At 44.6% G+C, this 12,558-nt stretch overlaps 1 protein-coding gene across 3 annotated transcripts in view; it reads left to right on the top strand.

The window, feature by feature from the left end:
• TBL1XR1 (TBL1X receptor 1) overlaps positions 1–12,558 on the top strand; it is a 175,147-nt gene that overhangs the window by 20,260 nt on the left and 142,329 nt on the right. The window contains exon 2 of one of the 3 annotated variants that reach the window (XM_045030649.1): positions 4,900–5,079. The exons of the other annotated variants lie outside the window; for them this stretch is intronic. The gene's annotated coding sequence lies outside the window, so the exon portion shown is untranslated. The remainder of the gene's footprint in view (positions 1–4,899; positions 5,080–12,558) is intronic. 3 annotated transcript variants of the gene reach the window in all.

Below are 12,558 nucleotides of genomic sequence, written 5' to 3'. Positions count from 1 at the left end.
AGAGTAGTAGCCGTGTGAGTCTGTATCCGGAAAAAGAACAGGAGTACTCGTGGCACCTTAGAGACAAACTAAATTTGTTAGCCTCTAAGGGTAGGTTTACACTTGCCTTCCGGGTCGACGCGGTGAGTTCGACTTCTCGGAGTTCGAACTATCGCGTCTGATCTAGACGTGATAGTTCGAACTCCGGAAGCGCTGCGGTCGACTCCGGTACTCCACCACTGCAAACGGCGGTGGCGGAGTCGACGGGGGAGCTGCGGAGTTCGACCCCGCCGCGTCTGGACGGGTGAGTAGGTCGAACTAGGGTACTTCGAATTCAGCTACGCTATTCACGTAGCTGAATTTGCATACCCTAGTTCGACCCCCCTTCTTAGTGTAGACCAGGCCTAAGGTGCCACAAGTACGCCTGTTCTTTTTGAGGATACTGGGTGATTGTTGGAAATACTATAATAATTAGAAATGGTTAGAGATGGGCCCAAACCATACCTACAGATCCAGATCTATATTGCCAAACAGTTTGGGGTTGTTTAGAACTGGTGTTAGGATATTCTAGTGATAAGGGACAGTCCTAAACTTTGTATTTGGAGTCCCACTCTCTCCAAGTTTGTGGTAGTTTGGATATGGGATTTTGGTTCCGGGCCTGACTCTACCAAGTACCTTTAAAAAAAAAAACAAAAAAAAAAAACCACACACCCAAAAACTAAAAACCCAAAAAACAACTTGAAAATGAAACAATGTTTTGTATCAGTTTAATAATAGACTGTATTTTTAGGCTGGGCTGGTAGTGCTGCCTATCGTTAAGGTTGCCTCTCACATCCCATTATCAAACCCTGTTTTCACTTTATAACTTTACTAAACCTTAACCATTTGGGCTGAAATTTTCCATGCTGGGTGACTGTTTCAGGCTTTTTTTTTTTTTTTAATTTCAGCCAAAACAGTTAATCTGTTTTATTTTCCCATAGCTTTATTCTTTAATTGTTGTCCTTTTTAAACATTCTGGCGACCTTCTGTGTTAGGTATGTCTTTTGTTGTCCCTGCTTAAATTTGGCACCCTGGCATTTCCCAACTTTTGCATGCTTTGACTAATATTCTTTTAATGTAGTTTTTATGCATATTTATTTGAAAGTTAAAATAGCAAGGACATAGTTGAATGCTCAAAGATAGAACAAGAAACTAATTTTTTTATTTTAAAGAGTTAATATTCATCAAACATTTATGAAGATATCTAACAAATTACAACAAAACATTGTCTAATAAGGATGAAAGGGATGAGCTTCTTAAACACTGACTGTTATTACAAAGAATTTTGACTTAATGTATTCATCACCTTGATGTACATTTCCAGTTTATTTTCTCCAAAACGTCAATTACCTTTGAAGGCTTTGTTGAAGTTTATATTTTCTCCTTATAGTGATGAGTGGTTAACACCATTGCATATATTCTATACAAAAATATTTTGGAAGAACGGACTCATTAATTTTGTCTGTTTCATTTAAATCTTTATAGAACTGTCCAAATTCAGAACTGTCTGAATTACGCCACTGGTGGGATGGATGGTTTCTGTAGGGAGCCTGGGAAGTCAGTTGAGGCATGAAGGTGGGAGAGAACTCTACTGTGAAAAGGGATTGATTCTGGTTGTAGGGAGGCAAATCTGAGTCCTGATTCAGGTCTGCACTGAATCCTGCACCTACTACTGAAACTCAAATTCCTCTCCAGTTGTTGTCATGTTGCTGTGGGTTGCTGACTACTCTTTTGGATGGCTAATCAGAAGGGCCATGTGACTTACATTAGAAGGTCAGCCTGGGATGGGAAACCAACTTTATAGGAGAATGGCAGAGGTGGACTATAATATCTAGGCGCTGTGTGTTCTTGTTAGGGAATGGAAAGGCGCAAAAGTGAGGAGGGAGTGGGGGCAAAAGCTGAAGGGAAGCTTGAGCAGGGCCTTATAGTGTATGTCTACACTGGCATTAAAAACCTGCAGCTGGTCCATGCCAGCTGACTTGGGCCCATGGGGCTTGGGCGAAGGGTCTGTTAAATTGCAGTGTAGACGTTTGGGCTTGAGCCTGGGCTTTAGGACCCTGTGAAGTGGGAGGATCACAGAGCTCGGGCTGCAGCCCAAGCCTGAATGTCTACACCACAATTAAACAGCTTTGCAGCCCGAGTACCGCGAAGTTGGTATGAAGCAGCCACTGATGTCTAATTGTAGTGTAGACACGCATATAGTTTCATAGTGTTTAAGCCCAGAAGGGGCCATCCTTTTTTTTTGTTTTGTTTTTTACATCTAAAACTTTCGAACTGTCAGGTTGGTTAACCGCTGGAATAAATTGCCTTGGGAGGTTGGCGATTCTTAAGAGCAGGTTAGATAAATACCTGTCATGGATGGTCTAGATAATCCTTAGTCCTGCATGGGTGCAGGGGACTGGACTAGATGACCTGTTGAGGTCCCTTCCACTCCTTTGATTCTATGATTTCAAATCATCTAGTTCAGAGTTTCCCAAACTTTTTTTGTGGTGCCCACTTTGGAAATTCATGCCCCATACATGTCCCCCTCACTGAGGCCAGGGCAGGGGGTGGATGGAAGGAGTGCCCAGTATCGGGGTGAGAGGAGTGCCTTGTACCCACCAGGTGACAGTCAAAGAAGCCTTCTGCTTCCTGTAACAGTCAGGCAGTCTCAGCTGCCAGGACCCAACTCCCTGCCCATATTGCTTCCCATCCTTTTCAGGGAAAGTGATACCATAGGATTTACAAATCTTGGTTTTTGTTGTTAAAACAAGAAAACATAATGGCTCTTAATTCAGTGTCCCTTTCTAGCAAGTTGTGCAGTATGGCAGGAGGTGAGGCAGTTTCTCAGGTAGGCCAGTCCCAGGCTGTTTATGGTTCCTTGGTATGCAACAAGCAGCTTGGAGGCTTCATTCAGCCTTCCAGACTGCACTATCTGGCCTACAAGTCTTGCACAAGCACTTACTGAGCTGTGACCAACCTTGGAGTTTGTGTGTAGCAGCATTACTGTGACAGGGAATGATGCCAAAAAAAAAAAAAGGTGGGGGGGTAGTGGTGGTAACACAGAAATCATTATTATATTACCTGTGCTGGTGTTCTACCAACACTAATGCTAAGATCATGTTGGGTATTGCATTAATAGGGACCTCAATATTTCTACTATTGAAGATGACAAATCCTGGGGGTACTGGCTCTGGGGTGGGGCCAGAAATGAGGAGGTTCAGGGTGTGGGAGGGGGTTCCAGGCTGGGGCAGGGGGTTGGGGTACGGGGTGGTAGGGTTTGGGCTCCGGCTGGGAGTGTGGGCTCTGGGGTGAGACTGGGATTGAAGGGTTTGGGGTGCAGGAGGGTGCTCTGGGCTAGGACCGAGGGGTTCGGAGGGCAGGAGGTGGATCAGGGCTAGGGCTGGGGCAGGAGGTTAGGGTGTAGTAGCGGATGGGGTGCAGGCTCCAGGTGGCGCTTTACCTCAAGCAGCTTCTGGAAGCAGTGCCATGTCCCCGCTTTGGCTCCTATGTGGAGGCGCGGCCAGGCGGCTCTGTGCACTGCCTCGTCCGCAGACACTGCCCCGTCCGCAGACACTGCCCCCACAGCTCCCATTGGCCACAGTTCCCAGCCAATGGGAGCTGCAGAGCTGGTGCTTGCGGGGAGGGGGGGCAGCGTGCTGAGCCCCCTGGCCGCCTCTATGCCTAGGAGCTGGAGCAGGGACATGCCACTGCTTCTGGAAGCTGCGCGGAGCCGGGCAAGCCCCCGACCCCGCTCCCTGGCGGGATCTCAAGGGTCGGATTAGAAGGTCTGACAGGCTGGATGCGGCTTGCAGGCCTTAGTTTTCCCACTCCTGCCCTACAACCTGTAGCTCTTATTTCTTTTTTGCTTTTCTGCAGAGCCAAAAGACCCTAACAGATATCATGGCCCCATTGTGCTAGGCACTGTACAAACACCTAAGGAGGGAGAGATCCTGCCTCACCGAGTTTACCCTCTAAACAGAGGAGACAGATGTAGAACAGAAAGGGAAACAGAGGCGGAGGTGAAGTAACTTGTGAAGTCAGTGGCAGAGCTGGGAATTAAAAAAAAGATCTCCATCTACTGGACAACAATCCTATGCTCTTGGTCATCCACCTACATTCCTAAATCAGTCTAACTTAATCGCTGTCATTATTAATTTTGTTTTTATTTATGTACACTGAGGTAGCACCCATAATGTGCTGGGTGCTGTCCAAAACCACTACAAATCACATTGGTCTGCATATTTGTTTTGTTGCTCTCTGGCAATGGACACTGATTTTTAATGAATGAAATGGCCATACTCTGTTTGATTTGAACTACAAGATTGTCCTGGTATCTAGGGGACCAATGGGAAGGGAGCAGAGGGGTTGGAATAAGAATGCGAGTGGGATGCTGATGAGCATTGTTGTTTAAGGATTAATTTTTGTTTGGCAGTCCATTTTATTGATTTACGCCACAGTTAATTCAGTGTAAGACCCCAATATAATTGCTTTGCATGAATTAGGTTTTTTTACATTTTATAAAGTGTCTGAACCTTAAGCTTTGCATGTAAATAACTGAAGGAAATAATAAAGAGTATGCAAATGTTTGTTTGAATACTGTGGGAGTAAACGTCTGATTTCTAACAAACTGCTGGTCTACTCTCATTATTCTGCATACTGTGGCAAAGGTGGGCTCTTCTAGAAACAGTGTTTTTAGCTCCCACTACTGTGTTGCCCCTTTGCAGGCGGTGCGGCGCTCAGGAAGGTGGGCAAGGTGCCATACTTTGCAGCACTGAGTCAGTGAACGAGTGCAAACACCTTGTGGCAGAAAGCTGACTCAAGCTATCTGACCAAGAGTACTGTTGTGCCAGCAGTAAGAATTTAAAAGTATGTAAAAGATAAAACTTGCTGTTTCCACAGATCACTGCCATGGAAAACAGAGCAAGTTCTGTCTAGATTCAGGGCCAGATCCTCAGCTGGTTTAAATCTGCACAGCTCCACTGAAATCAAGAGACTTGCCAACTACTCCATCCATATTGGCCAGGGGTTAATTTGGAAGCCATGGCACTCCACTTTCAAAGAAGCACAAACTAAAATCAGGTTGGTTGGATGGAACTTGAGTTATGCAACAGTACTCACGGGGAACTGTGATTCAGAGCCTGGGGCAAGGAGGAAAGAGGAGACTGCCAAGGCATCCGGAGACTAGATTGGATGCCCAGCTCTGTGCCATTGCCCTCCAGGATCTTCAGGCCCAGTTACTGACATTCCCCCTCCTGTCCTCTTTGGCTCCCAGATAAGGGTCTGAGCCTCAGGTGGTGTAAATCACCATAGTTCCTTTGAAGTTTAGATTTCCTTTGTCTGTCTGTGATTTAGAATTTTGAACCCTTTTATATAATTCCTTGGCTGTAGCTGTCTGTTATATCTGCTAACAGGAGTGGCTACATGGTGTACCTGATAATTTCCCATGAAGCTGTCTTCTCAGCCTTTTCTTCTGTGATCAAAGGAATAAAAGTATAGATTTTCCTCCGTGCGAGGGATCGGACCTACTGGTTAAGAAGTCAGTCACCCTTTGCTGTATCACTGTCCAGCTCTACAAGAGTGTGTTTTTGTTTTATCTGCTGGATGACTGTGTGGTTGTTCACATACTGAGTATATGACAGGTATTTACTCTGCCTCTAATCTCCATACGGCCAGCAAGAAAGGGAGCCCCACTGCTTGGGATGGGCACCCCTTCCCAGCATACCTTGTTATAGGACTAGGTCAGTAATTGATGTCTGGGACCGAAAATTTTGCTATAGGAGCCAGAGGTCTAAACCTTTGAGTTAAAATTAGGGTTAAAGCCAGCAAACAAGAGAGAATAATGTTGCCGCCACCACCACCATTAAAAAGTGGTGTGTGAAATGGAATAGGAAATGGTTAGAATCATAGGAGTGAAAGGGACCTCGAGAGGTCATTTAGTTCAGTCCTTTGCACTTACGGCAGGACTAGGTATTATCTAGACCATCCCTGACAGGTGTTTGTCTAACCTGCTCTTAAAAATCTCTGATGATTGTGGAATCTCCATCTCTCTAGGCAATTTATTCCAGTGCTTAACCACCCTGACAGAAGACTCAGTTGGTATGACTGTCCAGTAGGTCGTCTTACAATGAGTAGAGAGAGATTGGGTTTGGATGGCTTTGAACATATCTGGTAGGTATTGGAAAAGAGAGGTTGTCATGGATGATGAGCAGGTCAGATTGAAATTGGTACAAAGAGAGTTTGATACTGCTTTTATGGTTGATATGGAAGGTCACGTACTGTTTCAGCACATGGAGAGGGAAATAACTCATTAGGAGAGAAATTGCATTTGGCTTTGGGGAAGGGCTCTGTGCTAAGGAATTATTCAAGAAAGGCTATGAATGCCAATTTGTTTTATTTTGGGGGAGAGGGTTGTTGCTAGAGTGTAAGAGAGGCATTTTATCTTCTGTATGCTAGGCTATATTAGAGAATTTTTTCTTTCTTAGTCTTATCTCAACACCACGATAGAAGGAAAATGCTTTTTGTCCTATTGGATTAGAGTGCGTGTGTCTGTTTAATAGCAGGTATCTGTTTTTTGAATTGAGAACGAATGTATCATGCGTCTAGGTAGACCAGAGTACACATGACTTCAAAGTCAGAAAGAAAAGGTAAGATCCCAATACATGTTTGCTTACAATGAGCTCAGTCAGATGAGAAGAACATTTAATGGTCTGACTGAAAAGTATTGGGGGCTCGGAGAATCTGTGCTTAAAACATTTCACCAAATAAGTTACGAAAGGTGAGATTGGGTAACCTGGGTCCACAGGGTGTTCAGTGCTGGGTTATTATCCTGTTAGAATCCTTGTGGATTTTTACAGGGCGCTTCTTCCTTGCATGAGGGGCAGATTGTAGGATGGTGCTTGTCAGAAAATTTGACAAATGGACGAACAAGGACAGCATTGTTGGTAACGTGTAGGTGGGAGTGTATGTCTCTCTAGTGTACTGGAGATGAAAGGTGAGGTGAGGTTAGGTTATTGTTTAATGTTTTGATGCCAGTCTGGTTTTTGGTCTTGTCCTACTCTGTCTGACAGGTTTAGTAGTGATTTTATGACAGCAAACTGGATCTCCAAGTGGGACATAATCCCTTGTATGACTCAACAGCAGCCTCCAGCCAATTGAATGGTGATGTATTGATGGTCGCCACAGGGATTGTTGGCTGCAATGCCATGCCTCCAGTCAATTGAGGTTAAAATATGTGTATGTATATGAATTTAGAGCACTGAATGCATATGGGGTACAGTAGTCACATGCTGAATTTAACTGTATTTAAGAGCTGTCTATATTACAACCATCGTCCTACTCTGAGCTCCATGTGGGCAGAGCCCTGATCCCATGCAGAGACTTATTGACTGGGTCTCCAGGTGAGAGCACGGAATCACCTGCACAGAGCTCAGTGCAGGTTCCTGGTGTTTAAGTACAACAATGTGCTAGTACGATTATCTGCCATTCTTGAGGTGAGGGCCCATACTGCAACATTCTTTTTATTTTGTAGAGCTGCATTGTCTGATTGACACAATCAGTAAAAACAAAATATGAAACCACCTCAAAAGGGGGCAGACAACTGTACTAGCATGCACTTAAGACTGCACTGGGGATGGGACATTTAGAATGAGGAGATTTACTTTACTTTTTTCAGTAAGATAGAATATAAGTGATCAAAATTTGTGAGAGATCAGATTTTTTCCTTATAGCATGGTGATGTTACTCATGGTTTTTGGCAATTCCATTCTTTTTCAGTAGTGTGAGTAAGCCCTTTTGTCACCTCTCACTGGCCCCAAAAGGCTCCCCATGCATAGTGATTTGGACAGAAAAGTGAATAAAATTTGGAATTCTCATTCAAATGGACATTCTCTTAAGCAAATTAGGGAAATATGGTCTAGATAAAATTACTATCAGAAGGGAGGGTGCAGAACCGTTTAAAAGACCAGAGTAGTTATTAGTGGTTCACTATCAGACTGGGAGAGCGTATCTAGTGGGGTCCTACAGGGGTCAGTTCTGGGTCCAGTACTATTCTGTATTTTCATTAATGATGTGGATAATGGAATGGAAATATGCTTATAACATTTTTACAAGCACTTTGGATGACAGGTTTAGAATTCAAAATAACCTTTACAAATTGCAGAATTGGTCTGAATTCAACAAAATAGAAGATCAGTAAAGACAAGTGCGAAGTACTTCACCTAAGAAGCAAAAATCAAATACACCACTGCAAAATGGGGGATAACTGTCTAGGTGGTAGTACTGATGAAAAGGATCTGAGGGTTATAGTGGATCACAAATTGAATATGAATCAACATTGTGATGTAGCTGCAAAGAAGGCAAATGTCATTTGGGGTGTATTAACAGGATTGTTGTATGTAAGACATGGGAGATACCTGTCCCACTCAGCACTGGTGAGGCCTGAGCTGGAGTAGTGTGTCCAATTCAGGGTGCCTCATTTTAGGAAAGATGCTGACAAATTGGAAAGAGTCCAGAGGAGAGCAACAAAAATGATTAAATGGTTTAGTAAACCTGACTTGTGAAGAAAGGTTAAAAACAAAACAAAACTGGGCATGTTTAATTTTGAGAAAAGAAGACTGAAGTGGGACTTGATTACAGTCTTCAAATATGTTAAGGGCTGTTATAAGTAGGACTGATCAGTTATTCTTCATGTTCTTTCCCAGAGTTCCATCCTTGTTGACACTGTGGTTACCATTCACTTCTCCAGGGATGTGTGATAATTGAAGCACAGAACACATAGACTTTGCAAAGGCTTCCTGCACAATTACTTTTCACTTTTGACAGCATGAGAGATCTACAGATCTAGGCAAAACAATAGCACACGTATGATGGGATTAATCTGCAGCAAGGGAGATTGATATTAGGAAAAACTTTCTAACTATAAGGATAATTAAGCTCTGGAATAGGCTTCCAAGGGAGGTTGTGGAATCCCCATCATTGGAAGTTTTTAAAAATAGGTTGGACAAACAGCTGTTAGGGGATGGTCTAGTTTTACTTGGTCCTACCACAGTGCAGGGGCCTGGATTTAATCACTACTCAAGGTCCTTTACAACCCTACATTTCTATGTTAAAGATGCAGTAACTAGAAATGTTTCTAATGCTCTTCAAAACTATTCAATCCTTTACACAAGGCTTCAAATCTGTTTTGGTGGATATGGGGAAAGGCTCTTGGGTATAAGTGATGGCAAGAACTCACAATACATGGAATATCCACAGTCCAGCGTTGTTGGACTATTGTGAAAAGCTAAGACATTCTTGTGAAACATGAGAAGAACATAACTTTATTAACAACCATTAGAATAAAGACTTGTATTTCTCCAGCAAGTTTGACTCACGTGTGGGTTCCAGATGTAAGGGAAAAAGTTGTCCCTACAATTATGGAGTTTGTCTATCTTTGGAATTAGTCTCTGTATTGCAGGTCCAGGGTATTATTTCTCAGGGCATGGGGAGAGATTTCTATTTGTACCCCACAGATACAACTTTCAAGTCATGTTTACTAGAAGTATCTCCAGGTTATGGGGTTTTTTTTGTTTGGTGTTTGTTTTTTTTGCATTGCAGTGATCTGTGTAATGACTCTAGGACACTCGGCTCCTCTTTGAGACTCTGAAACACATGGACACATTCTTCACAATGTGAGAGGAAAATATGTGTAATAAATAAACCAAGTTTGGTGCTGTTTCTTATAAGTGAATTTCTGGCATAATTGTGTATAGTTATGCTAGTTACATATAGATGTGAAAATTACTTGGTGTGAATGGTTAGCTTTTGCATCTCTGCAGATTTTGGCTCTTTGACACTTGGCAATCTGTCCTTCAGGCTTCACTGAATACTCTCTCAGAACATCCAGAAGAATTTCGTTGCGGCTTTGAGTAGATTTACACTGCACACTAAGTCTGTGGAGTGTGAGCTAGTGGATTCAGTGTTTCCAGGCCCATGCTTGCAAGCCTGCACTGCATTGAGAACCTGGATTTACAGTTGCTGGCCTGTCTCTCCCAGCCATGTAAGGCATCCATACTGTATTATGCAGACCTTCTGACTCGGACTTGTAGCTTGACCTGCATCCACATTGCAAAATGACAGGGTTTGGACCCAAGTCACAGTGGGACTTGAGCTCCGACACACACCCCTCTCAGGGCCCTAGGAACTGGGTCCTGAAAGCTTGCTGACCTGAGTCAGACTGAGTTGTGTGTGGATGGAAGCAGAGATTGGGCTCAAACCTAAGTCAGAGGCCATGGCTACACTTGCAGATGTGCAGCGCTGGGAGTTACAGCTGTGTTCGTACAGCTGTGTAGGGAAAGCACTGGTGTGTGGCCACACTCACAGCTACCAGCGCTGCAGTGTGGCCACATTTGCAGCATTTGCAGCGCTGTTGGGAGTGGTGCATTATGGGCAGCTATCCCAGCGTTCAAGTGGCAGCAACATGCTTTTCAAAAGAGCGGGGTGGGGTGGAGTGTGACAGGGAGTGGGGGGGAGAGAGAGGGTGCATTTTTGGAGCCTACGCTGTGTGTCAGCTCCCTGCCTTGCAAAATTTGACCATTTCCTCGACCCCTCATTCACTCTTAACTGCAAATAGCCTGCAGACCAGATAAGCAGCAGCTCCAACGGACTCCCTTTCTCCCCCTCCCCTCCCTGCTGTTTCTCTCCTCAAGCAAACACTAGCTGTAGACATTCATCCCCCTGCCTGCCTCATTCACAGCAAACAAGAGCTGTGTTTGTTTTTCAGATAAGCAGCTCCCGGAGCCCCGAGTTCACAACAAAACAAAGAGAGGCATCATAACGAAACAAAGAGAGTAATTTAGTTAAAAGCATTCTGGGATATCTCCTAATACCCAGGAGGCCAATAACAGCGCTGGTGTGTGGCCACACTTGACGAGCAGCGCTGCATCACCAGCGCTGCACTCGTTATACCCCAAGCAGACCAGGTGTACAGCCAGCACCTCAGCCAGGGAGTTGCAGCGCTGGGTATGCCTTGCAGGTGTGGACAGTTACTAAGTTGCAGCGCTGTAAAGCCTCCACCAGCGCTGCAACTCTCCAGTGTAGCCAAGCCCAGAGTCTGGATTTACCCTTAAGTATGTTACCATTAATGTAGGTATGTAGACATACCCTTAATGACCCTTGGCAGTTCTAGGTATGCCTCCGAGGCAAGGAAACAGTCAGTCATACAACGAGAGGACTTAGAACTCAAATACAACTTCCTTCAGGCAGTTTTGTGAGGAGTTAATTATTTCCCCCAAACACCAAAGCAGAAACAAAACAAAAAGGAAGTTAAAAAAGCATTTCTGTTATCTATTGCTTGCGGTTAGTTCATCTAATTTTTTGTATTGTTCCATCATGTAAATTTTGCACCCATCTTCCAGCCACAACTGTGTCAAGGGGGGGGGGGGAGGGAAATAGTATTCTGTGAATAGTGTCATATGCCTGTGGTGATACTGTTGGGGTTTCATAGAATCATAGAATATCAGGGTTGGAAGGGACCTCAGGAGGTCATTTAGTCCAACCCCCTGCTCAAAGCAGGACCAATCCCCAACTAAATCATCCCAGCCAGGGCTTTGTCAAGCCTGACCTTAAAAACCTCTAAGGAAGGAGATTCCACCACCTCCCTAGGTAACCCATTCCAGTGCTTCACCACCCTCTTAGTGAAAAAGTTTTTCCTAATATCCAACCTAAACCTCCCCCACTGCAACTTGAGACCATTACTCCTTGTTCTATCATCTGCTACCGCTGAGAACAGTCTAGATCCATCCTCTTTGGAACCCCCTTTCAGGTAGTTGAAAGCAGCTATCAAATTCCCCCTCATTCTTCTGCAGTCTAAACAATTCCAGTTCCCTCAGGCTCTCCTCATAAGTCATGTGCTCCAGCCCCCTAATCATGTTTGTTGCCCTCCGCTGGACTCTTTCCAATTTTTCCATATCCTCTTTGTAGTGTGGGGCCCAGAACTGGACACAGTACTCCAGATGAGGCCTCACCAATGTCGAATAGAGGGAATGATCACATCCCTCGATCTGTTGGCAATGCCCCTACTTATACAGCTCAAAATGCCATTAGCCTTCTTGGCAACAAGGGCACACTGTTGACTCATATCCAGCTTCTCGTTTGTACAGTGCCTAACGCAATGGAGTTCTTGTCCACAATGATGACCTTTTCTACACATGAAATGGCATGTAGGGTATGTGTAACTACACACCGCAGTGAAAGGCAGGCTGCGTCCAGCCTTACTGCAGAGTGTAGCTACATGTGGCAATGCCCTGTTGCTGGTGCCTTTCTCCACTGCCTCCCCACCATCTCAGAGCCTGTTCCTGCTGCGGGAGCCTTTCACTGTGGCAAGGAAAGGTTCTGGCAGAGGAGAGGCAGTGGAGAAAGGCTGAAGGAATGGGATACTAAGCTGCTAAAATAGCATTGTGGACAAGGGAGATACTGGTTGGGCATGTAGAGAGCCATGTAGGGTACATACCCACAGAATTTTGGCGTGTAGGGCATGCTATTCCACATGCGTAAGCTGTGCCTCGCTGTCTGTACTGCTGT

The sequence above is a fragment of the Mauremys mutica genome, chromosome 9, assembly GCF_020497125.1.
Source record: "Mauremys mutica isolate MM-2020 ecotype Southern chromosome 9, ASM2049712v1, whole genome shotgun sequence".
NCBI classification, from domain to species: domain Eukaryota; kingdom Metazoa; phylum Chordata; order Testudines; family Geoemydidae; genus Mauremys; species Mauremys mutica.
This window is presented reverse-complemented; position numbering and strand designations above follow the sequence as displayed.